An 18,770-nucleotide genomic window follows, 5' to 3' on the forward strand; every position below is an offset into this window, starting at 1 on the left:
TTCAGCACAAGATAGAAAATTAAAAGAAAACTAATCTAAAAACAAATAAAAACCACCACCAATTATAATAAATACAATTGTCGCTACTTATCCACGTAGGGATTAATATATGAATTATTAGAATTAAAAGACTAAAACAACATGGATATTTCGCCTGTATAAAACAAGGCGTCTTCAGCACAAGATAGAAAATTAAAAGAAAACTAATCTAAAAACAAATAAAAACCACCACCAATTATAATAAATACAATTGTCGCTACTTATCCACGTAGGGAAAAGCAGCTATTCGAGTTACTTCAATGAGAATCAAAGAGCAACTGAGGAAAAATTTATGAAAATTGAAACTTAGTTAATTATTCTGTTGCGAAATAATCCTCTTATAAGCTAACTCTTTTTGGTCTAGTGGGTAATCTTGTCCCCTGGTGATTGTGTAAAATTTTAATTCCCCCATCGACTATTGGTTCATTTTTCAAAAGAATATCATAAATTGGGTCAATATTTAAATTACCCGTGTCTCTATTTATTGAAATATTAGCAAACATATGTTTTTTAATTTCTATAGCCTCCCTCGCCCACTGAGAAAAACCTCTATCATTAGAAATAGCTGTAGCCTCATTAAATTGTATAAAATGTTCAGGATAAAAGAATGTATGTTCAGGTAGAGCCGAATCTTTGGATAATGTTATCAAAAGCTAAGTTTACATTTTCGTCCACAAAAAATTCTTGCACATCCATCCCTGAAATTCCATAATAGAATTTAAAACTCAAGGCCCAATATGCCAATAAATAAACAAAACATTTTGCTAATCTTGCTAAACTTGACACTCCTTATGTTATCTTGGAATTTTTTTTCTCATCCTCTGAGCAGCCTCTTCTAGGTCACTTTCTGATTGGAAAGTGTACTATGGTACTTCAATTTATAAAAAAGACCCAAAGACAATGCTGAAAATTACTATCACAAGGTTGAAAGCTTCAGATTTAGATGCTTCTATCATATGACAGATAAAGAACTTTATATCCCATTGAACCCAATTTATGGTTTTCAATTCTTGTGGTGTTTCAAACTTCTCCTCCTCCACAACCACCTAAAGTGGTGTTTTTAGGGTATTATTTTTGGTCCAAACCTCTACATAATTGATGCACCAAATCTTCTGATAAACCTTCTTACTCTCATTGCACATAATTAAAACCTAGCTGGTAAAAAAAAAACTGTCCTTTATAACCAGTAATCAATCCCAAATGAGCTTAAGACTCTTGAAAAATGAATTGATAAATGGCTCCCATTCTTCAATTTTATTAAATGCCATGTGATCCACTTTGGCAATGGTAATTGCAAATATCACCTTCAAGGCAACCTTGTTTCTCCATTTACTGAAAAAAACATATCCTAGATCCATTGTTGATGACAAACCTAAATTTAGCAACCATGCTGTGACTATATTTGAACACTATCAAATCAAAAGTCCTTTGGATAGGAAAGAAGAAAGATTTCCCAGGACCAAAGCTTACAACAGTAGACAAAACAGGATCAACAATACTTTTAGAGCTTGTAGACTCTGAACAAGGTCTTGGCATCATAATTGACTCCCAGCTCAAGTTCCATGGTCAAACTGAGAAAATAGTTGCCAAAGCTACTCAAATAGTTGGTTTAATTAGACAAAGGTTCAAAGATCTTGATAAGCACACTTTTACCAAACTCTACAAAGGACTTGTCTGACCAACCATTGAGTACAGAAGAATCATCTTGGGCCCCAACTATAAAATAGATTCTGCTGAAGTTGAGAAAGTACAAAGAAAAGCAACAAAGATTCTCTCAGGACTCAAAGATCTAAGCTATGAAGACTGACTGTGCTAACTACAGCTACCCTCTTTAAAATATAGGTGTAATGTGGAGACAAGATACAAATTTACAAGGAAAAGAACAACCTGGAGAAACTTAGCTTTGAAAATTACTTACAGCCTGCTAAGGTTAAAACTACAAGAGGCCATCCATATAAGGTTTTCAAACCAGTGACTTGGAACAGAGCAAGAGCAAATTTTTGGAGCATCAGAATAATTGACAATTGGAACTCCCTCCCTCAAACAGTTGTGAAACCCAAGACCCTAAATTGCTTCAAAAATAGACTTGATTGATTCTGGAGAGAACATTTATATTCACATGACTGCTGGAACAAGACTTTAACTCTGAACTCAAATAAAAAAAAACAAAGGAAGCTAACCATGCATTTAGAGAGTGTCTGACAGGGAAGTTTTCCCTATAGGCACTTGATCCTGTAAGTATACCACCCTCTGCTTTTCATCAGCACCTGGAAAATTTCAACCTGGCATGTCTTCAACCTGGAGATGTCTTTGGTATCATCTTTTTTTTTTTTTTTTAAGAACAAAGTCCCAGAAAAAGTACAATACAGAGCATCTAAACATTCCATAGCATCTCAAACATTTCACCCTTACATACTGAACAAAGCACAGAAATATGATTTCAAGCTTCAAAATTGCACCAAAAGATACCCTCCTGCTCATCTTATGTAGAACAACTAGCAGACATTTGAAGGAGCTTCTAATGGATGCCAATAGAGAAAGAAGCCAATTATCAAGCCAGAAACTAGCCAATCTAAGTAATAAACTCTCAGAAGATGCAATGTCCATTGAATCTCCAAACATGTTCAAGCACAACATTGAAAGAGAGTGGCTACATAGAGTTCCTCCACAACTGGGAGAGGCTTGAGTCTTCAATCAGAGCATAACCAGCCACCAGACAGAAAATAATATATTGTCAGAGCCTAACAAAAGTTGTCATTAAGCATTACAAGAATAGAAATCTTTAACTTTCTCCAAGCTGTGACTTAGAATAATATTAAATAAAAAATATTGTTCAAAGAGAATCATTCTATAGGATATTGGAGTGATTATCTCATGGGATAATAGACAGGAAATTGTTGATGTCTGTACCTTCAGTAGTGGTGTTTGCTGTGCTTCTCCTTAATGGTTGCTTAGTGAATTGTACACCTGTGATTCCATGGGTCAATAAAAGTTGCCATTTCTGGTAAGTCAAATTAGCCTTTTTTGTCCTATTTCTCATGTGTTCAATAATAAAGCAAGAGGGTACTTGCAGCTAGAGAATCTTAGCATCACTCCAGAACATGTATCAAATATTTCTGACCTGCAGTGAAGTCTGGATATAATTGGAAACTCAGTTAATCAACAACAATAGCACTCATAAGGAAATGATTAAGGAGGTAAAAGATTTAAAAAGAAAATTCTTGGACTCTAGCCTTAGCAAAGAAAGACTAGGAAAGGAATAAAAAGTTAATGTGATTATTTACAACTTCAAGTCCCTTCTAAACCCCAAGTCCTTAGTAGATGAGTTACTGGAACTGATCCCAACCTCCTTGCCCAATTTTTCATTACATCATTGGAATGCAAAGATGTTTCAGCATAAAAACCCCTAAGAGAACCTGGGTGCCTGACATCACTAGTCAGTAAACTTTTTGAAGGATGTATAAGAGACAGGATATTGAATCATGTATAACAGAGCAATATGATAAATCATGACCAACATGGGTTCCTACTGACAAAAGCTGTACAACACAATTACTAGAAATGTTCAATAGCCTTAGTTCATCTGAGAGCTTTGAGGTGTGTCAATGATTGGACATAAGTCCTGGAAGTGGGTCACAGCATCCTGACAGTATAATCTGATGTTGAAAAATCTTTAGAAAGCATATTGCATGCAAAGCTAATGGATAAACTCCAACAGTACTATTTGCCTAGACAAAAACTATTCTGGATAGAATCATTCATCAAAAATCAAACACCAAACATTAGAGTGAGTGACAGCATCTCAAATCCAGCAAAAGTGATCAGCAGGGTGATACAAGGTAATGTGATCAGTCCTCTCCTCTCTATACTCTTTATCAACAAAATCAATAGAAATATCATCAGCACTACCAAAATCTATACAGAGGACACAAAACTCAATAGGAAGTTCATATCGTCTCAAGATATAGCAGCACTAAAAAAAAGACATTGCATCTTAACTGAACACCTCCAGAGCATTGACTTTCAGGGATGAGACTAAAGGCGAAAATATGTACTGGGAAGGTATTTTGAAGTACCCACCTCAACTCCTTCTAGAGGGCCCTGAACTTTGATGACCTTTAAAAATATGTGTGTTATAAAAGTGAAACTTTGCAAAATAGACCTTCTGCTTGAATGAAGGACAACAAAATTATTTTTAGCTTCACAACTTTGCTCAATCCTAACTTATAAGGTTTTAAAGATATGCAAATATATTTCCTAAATTTTGAAAAATAAAATTGATATGGCTCAGAATTCTACTCAAATAACAGGAATTGCATTTTCAGAACTAAAGGCAGAGAAAAGGCAACTGTTAACTGAAAATTAAGGTAAAATGTTGTTTTGTCAAAATTTCAATAGGTATAGCCTAGACCTATCATGTAGGCAAATTTCAGGGCCCTATAGAGGGAGAAGGAGTGAAAGTGGGTACTTCAAAATACCTCCTGGTGACATACTTTAGCCTTTAGACCCATCCCTGAAAGTTTCATTTTCCTAACCTAACCCCTTTCCAAGATAGCCAAAAGTCAATCAACTAGAATTTTACTGAACATTTTTACACACATGAATCATAGATTAGTGTAAGAGAGACCTTTACCTTTGGTTTAAATTACAAACCCAGATAGACACTGACACAGAGAAACACAACTCTGATGAATCAAATAACAACCATCTAGAATGATGATACAGGGACATCAGGTAATGAGGATCATGTAAGTTATATATTCACTTTATATGAAAGCCAGTAATACTGTTTGCACTAATTTTACCAATTATAATTTGGGCTGTAAGCCTATTTGCATATTACAGAGGAGGGGAGCAAACTGTAGCTTGATAGGCCTATAATCCACCTTGATTAAAGGTAATAGAGGCTATACTACAAAGGAGGGTAGTCTCTGTTCAGTAGAAAAAAATAGTGCCTTTACCTTTCCAAAATTTCTACAAACTGGAACCCATTTTGATAATTCTTCTGATTCTTCTATTAGGATTAAGAAAATTTTCATCGATTTCTTTCATTATTGTTTTCAATGAAGAAGTTAGCTGCACTGAACCCCTTCTAAAATGGAGGCAAAATTTCACTCTAAAGCGAATTTAAAAAAAGAAGAATCTTCCCAGTTCATTCCTTATTTTCTCTGCATTAGTTACGGGTGGTGTTGACTTTAGTTAATTAAATGGGACAGAAAAACTTTTCTTAACTTATTATAGAAGGATTCTTTTCATGTTACTTATTTTACAGTTTGATCCATAGCAGGACAAGAGAGCAGATACGCTACTAAAAAAAAATACTGTGACAGTGCTGCCCCATGCTCACTAGAACCTATCGCAATTAATTACCATTAATTGTAAATTCTTTACAATGACATAAGCATTATTTTGCTTCATTAAATGCAATTTGAGCATCAAAATCTATAAAAAAAAAACACACAAAAATCGAGCAAACCCATAAAATCCATGTAACTAATCAAAAATATCGTCACTAATATAAGTGTTCCGAGAATTTTTTGTCTATAACAGGAAAAGTTGCAGCTTGTCAACCTCTGAAGCACAATAAGTAGATAATTAGTTGCAATAAGTTTCTATAAGCTTTTTTGACAACGATTAAATGATTACAACCTTATTACGCGCTAAAATTTACAATTGTCAATAATAGGGAGCTTTTTCAACACATTACTAATTGTACTTACCATTTATTGTCTAAGATAGGGTCTTTATCATAGCTTCACACGTAGTTGGTCGAGGGCTATTTTATCTTTCTGGTTTATACAGTTTCTACAGGGGCTTAATAAGAATGGAAGTTCAAATTAAGTTCTTTTTTAAGTGGTTCTTACTTTAGAACAAGTCAAAGATTCGAAGAGGCAGGTTTCACTAGCATGGCATTCGCTAAACTTTTCAGAACAAGTACAATGAGTCTGTCATTAACGTGCATTATTTGTTACAAATGGGGTAATGTACCTGTTACCAGTCAAATACCCTATAACAGTCACTTTCTTATTGGTAATTCTTATAATTAGTTTTTTTTTGTAGGTGCCGTTACGTCACTCACTGAGGATGCTTAAGTTTCAGGTAAATTAAAGATGGTAATAAAGCTCTTGTAGAAACTGTAAAGTTTCAAAATTTTCAGTACGTATCTGTTACAAAAGTATACCATTGAAGAAAGTTAGTATATTGTTAGTAAAACTCTTTTATTCAAATTCAATCCATATTTTATTTGACAGTAATCGGTGAAATGATGCACAATATTATGTTCGTTAAAATTATCGGAGCGGCATACTAGGAAGAAAAAGCACACTAATAACAAAACGACTATCCAGTTAGCTAGACTAAAATCGAAGTTTGTTAGGACTTTTTAATATTAATCTCGCCAAGCTTGAAACGTTTATAGTTTGAAACCATAAATATTTTTGTCACTAATTTTATAGTATTTTTATATTATTACATTAATGAATGTACTCACTTTCAAAGTAGCGCTAATCCACGAACAGAAAATTTTGTCTCCAAAGCCTAATTTTTGTTTCTGTAGTCCAAAAACTAAAGAGAAATTTAATTCAACTGGATATTGGCTAGAATACTACAACGACGCAATCAAAATAGGGTTGCAGAATATTTAATTGGCAAGGAAAAAAAACAGTTCAAGTGTCTTGCAACTATTTCTATAAGTATAATAGGCTGTATGTATAGGTGTTTTTGCCTTTCTTCTTACTCTCTGTTTTGCTTGCATTAGCTAATCTTGTTCCATTAGTTCATAACCCTTTTTGGGTTTATTATAAAGCCTCTGAGAACCTCCAAAGGTATTCACAATCAAATCCATCAACAATGTAATGCTCGAAGACAAGACCGCAGAGGTAGAACTTTGAAGAAAACATTTTGCAAAGTTGCTAAACATCGAAAGTGTCGTCGACCCAACCTGAAAGTGTCTGCTCAGCAAATGAACATAAGAACAAACAGACTCTAATCCCCTTCAGTAGAAAACACAATATTTCCTCAGATATTAAAACACGACAAAGCACCAAGAGCCTTGGGTATGACTGTCGAACGAAAAATGTGAGAAGGATCAAGGATGTTGCTTCGGCTACATATGCTGTTCTTCCTTCTTTTGACAGCCAAACTGATTGCTCAAGAATGGCAGGACGGAATAATCGAATATCATTGGAATCGCAAAGGCATTTTAAATACTTGCCTAAAATATAGGAATCACACCATTGTCAGTTCCCAGCAAACGATTTGTGATGATATTGCCCAATAAAAGTACCCTGTTTAACTGTGGGTACAACCAGATTCAGCAAGCAAGCTTCATGGCTAACAATTCGCCGACCAGGCAAATACTCAATGTTTATCAGTTCTTCGAAACAGCCCACGAGTTCCAGCATATAGTACATATTTTCTGTATTGACTTTAAAAGATTTTTCGACTCTGTCAGCCGTGAGTCTCTTTGGCTGATACTAGAACGAGCTGGTATCCCTGAAAATAATCCTGCCAGTTCAAGGTGCTCTAAACTGTTACACAAAACCACCTCCAAGTCAATAGAACTGAAGCCTACTTTTTAAAACGAATACTGGTGTATGGCAGAGCTGTGATGCTTCTCTAAAACTTTTCAGTGCGGTGGTTGATTATGTTATGCCACAAATGACAGACCGGCTCTTCTTCTGACTAAAGTATGGTGGTGGAGTTTCTTACCAATCGGGACACTACAGATGATATTTTTCTGATATGCAATTCAACAGCTGAGCAAGTAGAAGCCCTTAACACATTGCTACATGAAATCTTAACAGTATGACCACCGGCAAAAACAAAAATAATTGTCGCTGGCACTGCAGGAAATACCATCAACTCACCAGTATTCAACATAATGGGGCATTCTGCTGAAGTTGTCAAGTCATTCATCTACCTCGGTTTTGCCATCAATGACAGCTAATCAATTGAAACTGAAGTTCAGTAGCTTATTGCTAAGGCTGTGTCGATCGTGGCACAACTTTGCTATTCTGTTTGACCAATGCCCAACATCAGCTGACGAAAAAAAATCGAATCTACAGCACTACCGTAACTCTACAGTGGCCAGCTATTGCTTATGTTTATGATGTCATAGATTCAGCACAAACGAAGTTCTTGAGACGCATCGAAGGAGCCAGATGGTAAGATTTTGACTCAAATACTCGGCTGATTTTTACTCTTGTATTCTATAGCCCTCTTAGCTCTTAAAAAATTTCTTTGGTTGGTATTTTAATTGTACTACCAAAGGAAAATTGACGTATCAATTCGCTTAAAGTTCTCTAGTACAATTATTTTCAAAGTTTGTAATAAAATTTTGTCCAATAAATAAAAAGCAAGCTAAAATTTTGATTTTATAACAAAAAACACAAGAAATTACACACAAATTAATTTAAAAAAGTTTTTTCCCCAATAGTAGCGTTTCAAAGGAAAGCAAAAAGCTACTTTAAATCCAAGACGATTAGAAATTTTATACAATATAAAATTTAACATAGACGATAAAATTTAAATACGAGTAAATCAAGTACAAAAAGAAAATAAATTGCTATTAATAAATAATTGAAACGTTAAACTCTTAAACTGAAAAGTTAAACTCTGAACTAACAGGAAGTACCACAAACAGTAGCTGGCGAACTCTCATGCCTTGCAAGGCTCTTAAGAATTTGCATCCACAAAAAAAAAAGAAAATTGAAAAGACACCTAAAGTTTAATAAGGTTTATGTGGATTTAGTTGTTTTTTTTTTGTAGGCAAGGGGAGTTGCGTCTGAAGGATCTTGTTCTCAACACATGCACAAAAATAAAGTTCTGATCCACAGATTTAAACGCTAGTTTCATGGTTCCTCTATTAGGGATATATTTGGGGACACTGTCTTATATTTTGTAGGAGGGGTTCCAAAATTGTTGTCATCGGAACAATTAGCAAAAAGGTTGAACTGAAGACAAAATATATTTTAAACATTCATTCTTTTATAACGTTAATTAACATAAAATTACTGAGACTTTCAAGAATAAATTTCAATATAAATTATGGTGCATTTAATTAGATCTGCTCATTTATTTTAGTTACTATGAGGATTTTCTTGATGTTACGAGAAAAAAAAACTCAAAGCTGGTACCAAGAATCGCGTTTCAACAAAGCAAAATTGACGCTCTGGCTTTCATGAGTCATAAGGGGCATAAGCTTTACATTTGTTTGTAGTAGCTTATTTTGGTCTTAACTTTAAATTGAATATTTATGGTAATTTCTGCTTGTTTTACGTTCCACTTACTTATTGATAGTGAGTTATGTTTATTGTATACTTGAATTACCGCTTGACACACTGTTGCCAGATTGGCTTGTTTCAAGCCCCGGTGGCTTATTTCTCTGGGCTGGGGCGGGCGTTTTTTTTCGCGGGCTTGGGGCGGGAAACTGGGCTTATTGTTTTTTGATTTGGCTTGTTTTGGGCTTTTTCTACTCAAAAGAATAATGTTTTTTTTTAGAATTTTTTTCAAGTTCATTCTTTTACAAAACTTCCGAGGAAAGAAAGCGAACGGATTTAAGGAAAAGTTTAACTATACCCTACAATTCACTAAAAAACAAGAAGAAGCTAAGTAAAGTGAGTCAAAAAGAACTATTTATTACGGCAGATTACTAGTTACAACTATCGAAAAGAGACATTTCAAACAGTTCATGGTAACGAACTGTAGTAAGGAGCGACCCGGCTCAATAGTAGACGAAACTCTTAAAAACGAAATTTCGATGCTAAAAGATACATCAAAAGAATCGAATTTTCATGCTGATGTTAAATATATAAGTTTCATCAAATTTAATTTTTGTCATCAAAAGTTACGAGCCTGAGAAAATTTGCCTTATTTTGGAAAATAGGGGAAATACCCCCTAAAAGTCAAAGAATCTTAACGAAAATCACACCATCGCATTCAGCGTATTAGGGAACCCTACAGCAAAAATTTCAAGCTCCTATCTACAAAAATATGGAATTTCGTATCTTTTGCCAGAAGACAGATCATGGGTGGGTGTTTATTTGTTTTTTTTGTCCCAGGGGCCATCGTATCGACCATGTGGTCCTAGAATGTCGCAAGAGGGCTCATTCTAACGGAAATGAAAAGTTCTAGTGCCCTTTTTAACTGACCAGAAAAATTGCAGGGCACTTAGGCCCCCTCCCACGCTCATTTTTTCCCAAGGTCTTCGGATCAAAATTTTGAGATTGCCATTTTGTTCCGCATAGTCGAAAACCATAAAACTATGTCTTTGGGGATGACTTGCTCCCCCACAGTCCCTGGGGGAGGGGCTACAAGTTACAAACTTTGACCATTGTTTACGTACAGTAATGGTTATTGGGAAGTGTACATACGTTTTCAGGGGGATTTTTTTGGTTTGGGGGTGGTGTTGATGGGAGGGGGCTATGTGGAAGGATCTTTCCTTGGAGAAATATGTCATGGGGGAAGAGTAATTCAATGAAAAGGGCGCAGGATTTTCTAGCATTACTATAAAAAAGACAATGAAAAAATAAACATGAAAAAATTTTTCAATTGAAAGTAAGGAGTAACATTAAAACTTAAAACGAACAGATATTATTACGCATATGAGGGGTTCTAAAATACTCCAGCATAAAGAGCGGGGTATTTAGGAGGAGATAAATATCTCGCTCTTTATTCTAAAGTATTTTTAGTAATTTCAACTATTTATTCTATGGCCTTTCTGATTCAGGGGTCATTCTTAAAGAATTGGGACAAAAGTTAAGATTTAGTTTAAAGAGCGAGGTATTGACGAGGGGACAAACCCCCTCGTATAAATAATAAAAATATAAGAATATAAAACTTTGTTACCTAAGTTAATTCTTAAGTTACGTATATTTTTTACTAACAAAACGTTCGTTAAAAATTAAAAGTTCTAGTTGCCTTTTTAAGTAGCCGAAAAATTGAAGGGCAACTAGGCCTCCTTCCCCACTTCTTATTTATCAAAATCCTCTGATCAAAACTAAGAGAAAGCCATTTAGCCAAAAATAGAATTAATATGCAAATTTCATTTTAATAATTTATGTACGGAGAGCCACAATCAAACATGTATTAATTCAAAAACGTTCAGAAATTAAACAAAAAAAATAGTTTTTTTTAACTGAAAGTAAGGAGCGATATTGAAACTTAAAACGAATAGAAATTACTCCGTATATGAAATGAGTTGTCCCCTCCGCAATCCCTCGGTCTTTACGCTACAGTTTGACTTTTTGCCACAATTCTACTATTTAAAACAATTAAAAACTTTAGCGTAAAGAGCGAGGGATTACGGAGGGGACATCTCATTTCAGATACGGAGTAACTTCTGTTCGTTTTAAGTTTCAATGTCGCTCCTTACTTTCTGTTAAAAAAACTAGTTTTTTTTTATTTAATCATCTACAAAAGGTAAGACGCCAAATACGATATTGTGTTTGAAACAGATGGAGATAGACTTCATAACCCCCAAGCACTTTCCAAAAAAAAAGTTGAAAATCCAACGAAAAAGATTAATATTCTACGTTTTCCTGATTATTCTAGCAAATAATGTTGAAAATAAGATACGACATTATTTTTTAATAGAATTTTTTTCAGTTTGCACCTCAAGGTACGAATAGGAATCGAATAAGAAACCATCGGTTTCTTTAAAAAGAAAAACAAATGTCGGAATCCTTCAGATTCTGTGAAAACTAGGAGTCTTCGGACTGGAGCCTGATTGGTAAAAGAAACCGATTGATAAGCTGCATCTAAAAACCAAAATGCTGTATTACAAAATAATCACCTTTTGATATACATATTTTTCCTAAGGTGATGACACTGAATTTCTAAATTGCAATTAGCTTTTTAGTTGTTGTAGCATTTTTTTTTGTCAAAAACTGTATATTACATTTCATTTCTTAGAAATTATTTTTAATTTTTCTTGCTTGAGGTATTAAGAAAATGTACCAAAAGTATTGAGAGCTTTTCAATCATTACGTTGATTCTCTTGAAGTTTTTTTCCTTTTTGATACAGAATTTCAAGCTTCAATTATTTTCTTTTTTTTGCCTTTTACCACTCTATCCAAAGAAGTAATTAAGCCTGTGTATTTCTAGTTTTGATATTTTGGTCATGATTCTGTTTTGCTCACTAAAATTATTTTGCTTATTGAAGAGATCTCATTGAGTTTTCTGTTACTCGTGAATTTTTTTTGTTGTATTACGATGTCAATGCACTAAGAATTAGCTGAAAGCCGCGTTCATTAAAACTAGGTGATAAGAAAAAAAACGAAGGTTTTCAGTAAAAAATATTGTCTTGAATAACCATAAAAGTTCAAAATACTTAGCTGCCACGTAGCTTAAGGTAATTTTTAGATTATAATCTGGCTTCAAAATAGGTTTCTAAAGAGATTAAATAAAGAAAATATAATATTTAGTGACAAATTAAAACAATTTATCCCTTATTAGGGAGATAGGGCATGGGAAAGTGGATTTATTTGTATAGGGCTATAGCTTTCGCAAGGGTATGGAGAGGCGGAATCTCTGTTGAAAGGTGTAAATTTGGAGGGAAAACTAAAAATGTAAGGAATAATAACATATTAAGATTTGCCTCGAGGGCTCGGCTGGGAAATGGCCCCTTTATCTTTTTTATTTTGCTTTCATCCAAAATAGCAGCAGTTACAATTAAATCGTCCAACTTTGATCCTAAGTCTGAACATATGTTCTTTGATTTCAAAAGCCTCGAGTTTGAGAATTCCATGGACAAATTTTTTTCCAAGTAGACAGTTTTACTTTCGCACCATAAGTTTTTTAATGCAAAGGCTTAGCTTCAGAAAAAAAAACCTGAGTCCAAAATATTAAGCTGCCATACAGCTTAAGGTAATTCTTTTATATTTCAAACTTAGAAGCGGCAAAAAAAAGTCAAGTATTCCCGTCTGCTGGGTAGGTTTACCCTTCTTCCCTGCGAATGTTGAGGGGAGATAAACAAAATTACGACTCTTCCTGAAGTTTAAAGAAAAAACGATGAGAATAGCTTTCGGACTGAAAATTCAGCATTAATGTTGCATCCAGATGTATTATTCCCCATGGAACAAGCTTTCGGACACGCTCACTATAAAGTTAAGTCTCAAAAGTGGATTATTTCGATAAAATTTTTTGGGGCTTGTTCGGGCTTATTTTGAAAATCCCAGGGCGTTTTTTTACGCTGACAATGTGGCAACACTGGCTTGACATTATTGATATTACAAGGGTAAAACTGGTGCAAACAGAATTACTGGATTTCATATAAAGCGAATATACCACTTGATGCCTTCTTTTATGCTCTTTACAAATATAATAATTGCTTCTACTGCAATTTCAGATTTAAGCACTTTTTCACCTCTTGACCTATTTATTCTCTCATTTAAATATTTAATATATGCTACACTTTACCCCCACCCCCTGATGTGCAAATATATAGCCCAAATTTGTTTCTGAACTATTACAGATTTGTAATGACCCCATATATAGGTCATTTTTAAGAGGTCAAAAAGTTCTTAAATCTGAACTTGCGGTAGAAGCGATTATTATATTTGTAAACAGCATTAAAAAAGGCATCAAGTGGTATATTCACTTTATATGAAAGCCAGTAATACTGTTTGTACCAGTTTTACCCAATGGTAAAACTGGTGCAAACATAAATAGGTAACAGAAAAAGTGAATTTTAGTATAAATGACAATCAGGAACTGGATACTGGATCAAGGGGGCCAAAAACAGGGCTATATAATTGGAGTTCAAAGAACATGGTGATTTTTTAGTGAAAAAAAAAACACTTCCCTGGCTAATTTAGAACTTTGAATTAATTAGCCTACCAAAATTTTCCTATCCTATGCAATTGAAATAGTTCTCCCTTTTCAGAGCATTAAGACACTTTATCACAATAAAAAAATATCCAAAGCGTCTTGAATGGAATGACTTAAAAAGGCAAATGACAACCACAATTTGAAATCTTACAATTAAACTTCTGGCCACACAAATTGTATTAGGCTACCCAGCTCTGAAATAATTGCTGAAGGTGTATTTGCCTGTAAAATTAGAAACAGGCCAAAAGTCCCAGCCTCTTCCTTGTCAGAACTTCACATAGCATTAAAACAATAATTACACGTGACCAATGTTGTTATTATTCCCAATTAATCTTGCCGTTTTAAGTGACAGGTGGCCAGACAAGTATTTGTTGCTATCTTTTAGGGGTTAAACCTCGATTAGTAAAAATCCCATTGGACAAGTAAACAAACGCACCCTATTTCAGTTTGTATTAAGTTTTAGTAGGATTGCCTCATTTGGGTTGGGGTGCAATATCATGGAAAGTATTTTAAAGGATAAGGGAGGAACTTGAAATGGTTACTAGACCCTCACATCAGATAGGAATGTTGGTATAGCATGACAATGTATCAAAGAAGTGGTGATTTATCTAGAAAGGAAACACTTGTTGGCTAGCTTCATAAAAATACCAAAGACTTTACCATGTATCCCCAAAAAAACTCAGAAGATCAAGAAAAAAAAAGAAAAATAAATGGGCTAAATACAAGAAAACTCAAACAGAAGAGGATTTCCCTAAGTATAAACTACCAAGAAATTAGGTGACAACATTGGTTAGGTCTACCTTCTCTGAGTGTGAAGAGAAACTAGCAAATCATAGCTGTGATAATCCAAAAGCCTTTGGAAGGTACATGTTCTCCAACAAACCAGTCCAACACCTCATACCAGATTTTACCTTACCAATTGGGGATTATATACCACTCAACTGAAATAGCAAATGAATTTAACCAATCTTTTTAAAAAAAAAAGTTTTTGAGGAAGACCCATATGGGCAACTTTCAAACCTAACACCTAAGCATGTAACTACTCCCATACCCAAGATGACATTCACTATTGACAAGGTTCAAAAACAGTTATCTAAGATCAGTGTAACTAAAGTAGTCCATTAGAGGTCCTAATGGAATCCATCCAAGGCTCCTGAAAGAACTGCCAAACAAGATAGCCCAACACCTTTAAATACCAGTGAATTCCCCAAAGATTGGAGATATGCTAATGTGCTTTCTGTATTCAATAAAGGAAAGCCCATAGATGCCAAAAACTATAGACCTGTCAGTATAGCCTCTGTCTCTTCTAAAATTATGGAAGGCATGGCAAATAATGCAATCATAAATCACCTGACAACCTACAATCTTTTGCCCAGTTGCTGACACTGCTTTAGAGAAAGTTAGGTCAGTAGATACAAATTTGCTTGATGCCTAAGATTGTAACATATGGACCAGAAAACCCCCTCCCCCTTTCAGAACTCAAAACCAAATCTCTCATTCATTTACTTTAGAAAGTTTTAAAATAAGAATCTCTTATACATATAAAGATTTTAAAGTGCAAGTTAATTATCTCATAGGATTTGTGCTTTTTTAGTACAAGTTTTATAACAGGCGAAAAATGATACTTTTTACCTTTGGTACAAATCTTCCTTCAAGCAAAAAATGATACTTTTTTTGACTACCATAATTAGATTCAAACTTTTGAATAAAGCCAATTAGAAACCAGATTTCTACTTCTGGTCTGGTCAACAAACTGAAGGTGAAAACCCTCGTTATAATAAATCTTTGCATGGAGGTTAAGCCATATGTTGTATAACCAAAAAAAGAGTTGTGTTGCAACATTTCTGAGGTCAGTCTACCCAGTGCTTAATTTAGAAATCCGGGTTGATTTGGGATATATAAGGTGAACTAAAAGTTAAGAGTGTAATTCAGTTTTTTGGTAGTCACTCTTTGATGCACTTTATACTACTATCATTTATTGGAGCCGTTTAACCTGAAGTTGTATATGAAGTAGGAAAATAAAATTATTGTCAATAATTGTGTTTGTCTTTGAGTCAAGGTACAGGTACAGTTCCTATTGTCTACTGGTTCGTTCCCAAGGGAATTTGCCCATCTCGGCAAACCTAAACGTCATGATAATGAATTCGTCTCCAAGGTTATAGAGACTGGTCAATAGAACCCTCCCAATCTATATCCATTAACTATAAAGCTCCCATACCACAAACAACTTAAACTAGATAAGAAAACGAACAAACTTTATAAGAAACCCCCCCCCCGTAACATCTGGTGCGGTCGTCAAAAAAGACAGTGAAGGAACTGTATATGTCTAACAACATGACTACCTGCTACCCTAGACAAATATGATTATTCACAAATTATTTTGATTTTAAGTGCATTTAATTTTACATTATTTAAGTGCAGTATGATTTTATTTCTACTTATGTATTCTTTTATGTGTACCCCATCTTAAAATAATTAGAATCTTCAGTAGTTAAATATAAATAAATCTTAAATGAAAACTAAAATTCTATATACCGCATAACTTCAAGAAAAAACTGAATTAAAATAACAAATATGGCTCAGGAACAAGACGAATTATTAAAAGCGCAACAAATTATTGCAACTTCGGTAGAAATTGCAAAATCATTACCTGATTATGAAGGGGATACAGATGTAGATCAATTCAACATCCATTTAGGACAATTTGTTGAAATGACAAAAATTGACCTAAATGCATTAAAAAACATTCTACTCTCAAGACTAAAAGGACAGGCTTTGACATTTTTGAAACAAATTGAAAATACCGTAGGAACTGAAATCACCTCAACAATTAACTCAATAAAGTTATTGCAACAGGCTTTTCAAAAGAGATTCATCGATACTAGTTCATTGAACAAACTAAAACATGGGTTAGTAACATTCGAACAGACCCAGAACGTAAGAGAATATTTAAATAAAATTAGAATCATAACAGAAGCGCGATACGGTCCAGGTGAAGGGGAATTGTATGAAAAAATAATACTAAACGCATTTAAACAGGGACTCAACCCAAAACTATATCGTCTCTTAATTTCCAAAAAAATCGACGACTTAGAACTGGCAGTTCAGGAGATAGAGACAGCCGTGGAAATTGATTCCATAGTCCTGCAGCATCAAAAACTATCAATAAATGCGGTAGAAAGTAAAACAGCTATAAAATCAAGAGATCCCTCTCCGCGATTTTTCTCCAGAGAATCATCGCCAAAACCGCTTCGAAATCAACTTCGAACCCCCATACCTCCAAGACAAGTACGCTTTGCCCCCAATAATCAAATGAGGGCACAAGCCAATATAGAACCACTAAGGTGCTACACCTGTAACCGGTTAGGTCACATCGCAAGAAATTGTTTTACAAACAATAATTATCGCCCGAATTTTAGGGGATCGAGCAACCATTTGTCCAGGGGGACAAACTATAATGGGTACGCCCCTAGAGGCAATCGAGGGAACACCTTTTTAACAAGAGGTAATTATCCAACCCGAAATTTCCAACGCAGTACGAATCAGTATCGCGGAGGGTATCGCGGAAGGATAAACCAACCTAACAATGGTTGGAATAGAAATACAAGAGGTAACTTTATCAGCCGAAGGAACCCATATAACAACTCAACTTCAATTAATGATCAAGAAAACCAAAATAGAACTAATGAAAACTCTACACCCGAAATCTGGGAGCCCCAGGGAAACGACTCAAGCCCCCAAAATTCATAGGACCAAAATTTGGTGGCAAAATAATATATAGGTCCCTGCCAGTGATTATACCATTTTTAAGTGCAAATAATAATAATATGTTACCAGTATTTGAAAATTTTAATGCAGGAAATATTTATTTCTCAGCCCTTATAGATTCAGGGGCAACAGTAAATGTGATAAATACATCCGTATTTAACAAATTACCCAATTATATTAAACGACGAATGAGCAATATATGTCCCAATTTATCAAGTGTGACGGGACACGACCTGGATGTAAAAGGCACTGTGTACCTAACCTTGCGCAAAGATGACAGAAATTTCTATACTCGATTTATAGTTTGTAAAAATTTTCCATACGAAGCGATAATAGGCGCTAACTTTTTAAAAGCCAATAAAATATTATTAGATGTAGCAAATTCAAAGTTTATATATCCGACAAAAACCAAATCAGAAATAAATAACATACAAGCAAACAAGGTAAAGGAAAACATAGGCAACATGAAGGAGTATAGAGAAAAACAAATTCAAGAAATTTCATATTTATGGAAAAAGCTAGCGAATATAGAAACTCCCAGAAAAAACCCAGAAGATAATATCCTAAACTCACTAAAAGAAAGTCATAAAGAAAAATATTATGGATTCATAGTGAGAAAAACTAAGATTCTCTCTAAATCAATGCAGAGGGTCCAAATATCACAGATGTTAGAACCAGTTAATGATAAAAAAGAAACTTGGGTAGCATCGCCGTCGGAAAATCTCCCGAAAAATATAGTTTGCGAAGAACAAATTATAAATTACGAAAAGGGTGAAGGTTATATTTGGGTAACGAACACCCACGAAAACGACCTAATTACCCTAAGTAAAGGTACATGTTTAGTAGAAATACAAATAGTATCGGAATCCGATATTAATAATTGGAAAAATTTGGAAAAAAACTTAGTGAATAATATTAATGTTCACGTTGACAAAGAATTTTCACAGACACGATCTCAATTTCTTGAAAAATTCGAACTAAGTCACATAACCGATGTATCATTCAAACAAAAATTATGCGACTTATTATGGGAATATAAAGATGTCTTTTCGACATCTGAAGACGACATAGGACTTATCCCATTTTATGAACACGCAATACAAACCACGGGGCCGCCAGTTGCAAAACAACCA

General features: G+C 34.4%; 1 protein-coding gene across 2 annotated transcripts in view; it reads right to left on the reverse strand.

The window, feature by feature from the left end:
• LOC136031689 (uncharacterized) overlaps positions 1–5,135 on the reverse strand; it is a 45,878-nt gene extending 40,743 nt beyond the window's left edge. Inside the window, exon 1 of one of the 2 annotated variants that reach the window (XM_065711373.1) lies at positions 5,001–5,135. The gene's annotated coding sequence lies outside the window, so the exon portion shown is untranslated. The remainder of the gene's footprint in view (positions 1–5,000) is intronic. The other variant, XM_065711380.1, reaches the window with a different exon arrangement.
• Positions 5,136–18,770: the final 13,635 nt, after the last annotated feature.

This window comes from Artemia franciscana, chromosome 1 (assembly GCF_032884065.1).
Source record: "Artemia franciscana chromosome 1, ASM3288406v1, whole genome shotgun sequence".
Lineage (NCBI taxonomy): Eukaryota > Metazoa > Arthropoda > Branchiopoda > Anostraca > Artemiidae > Artemia > Artemia franciscana.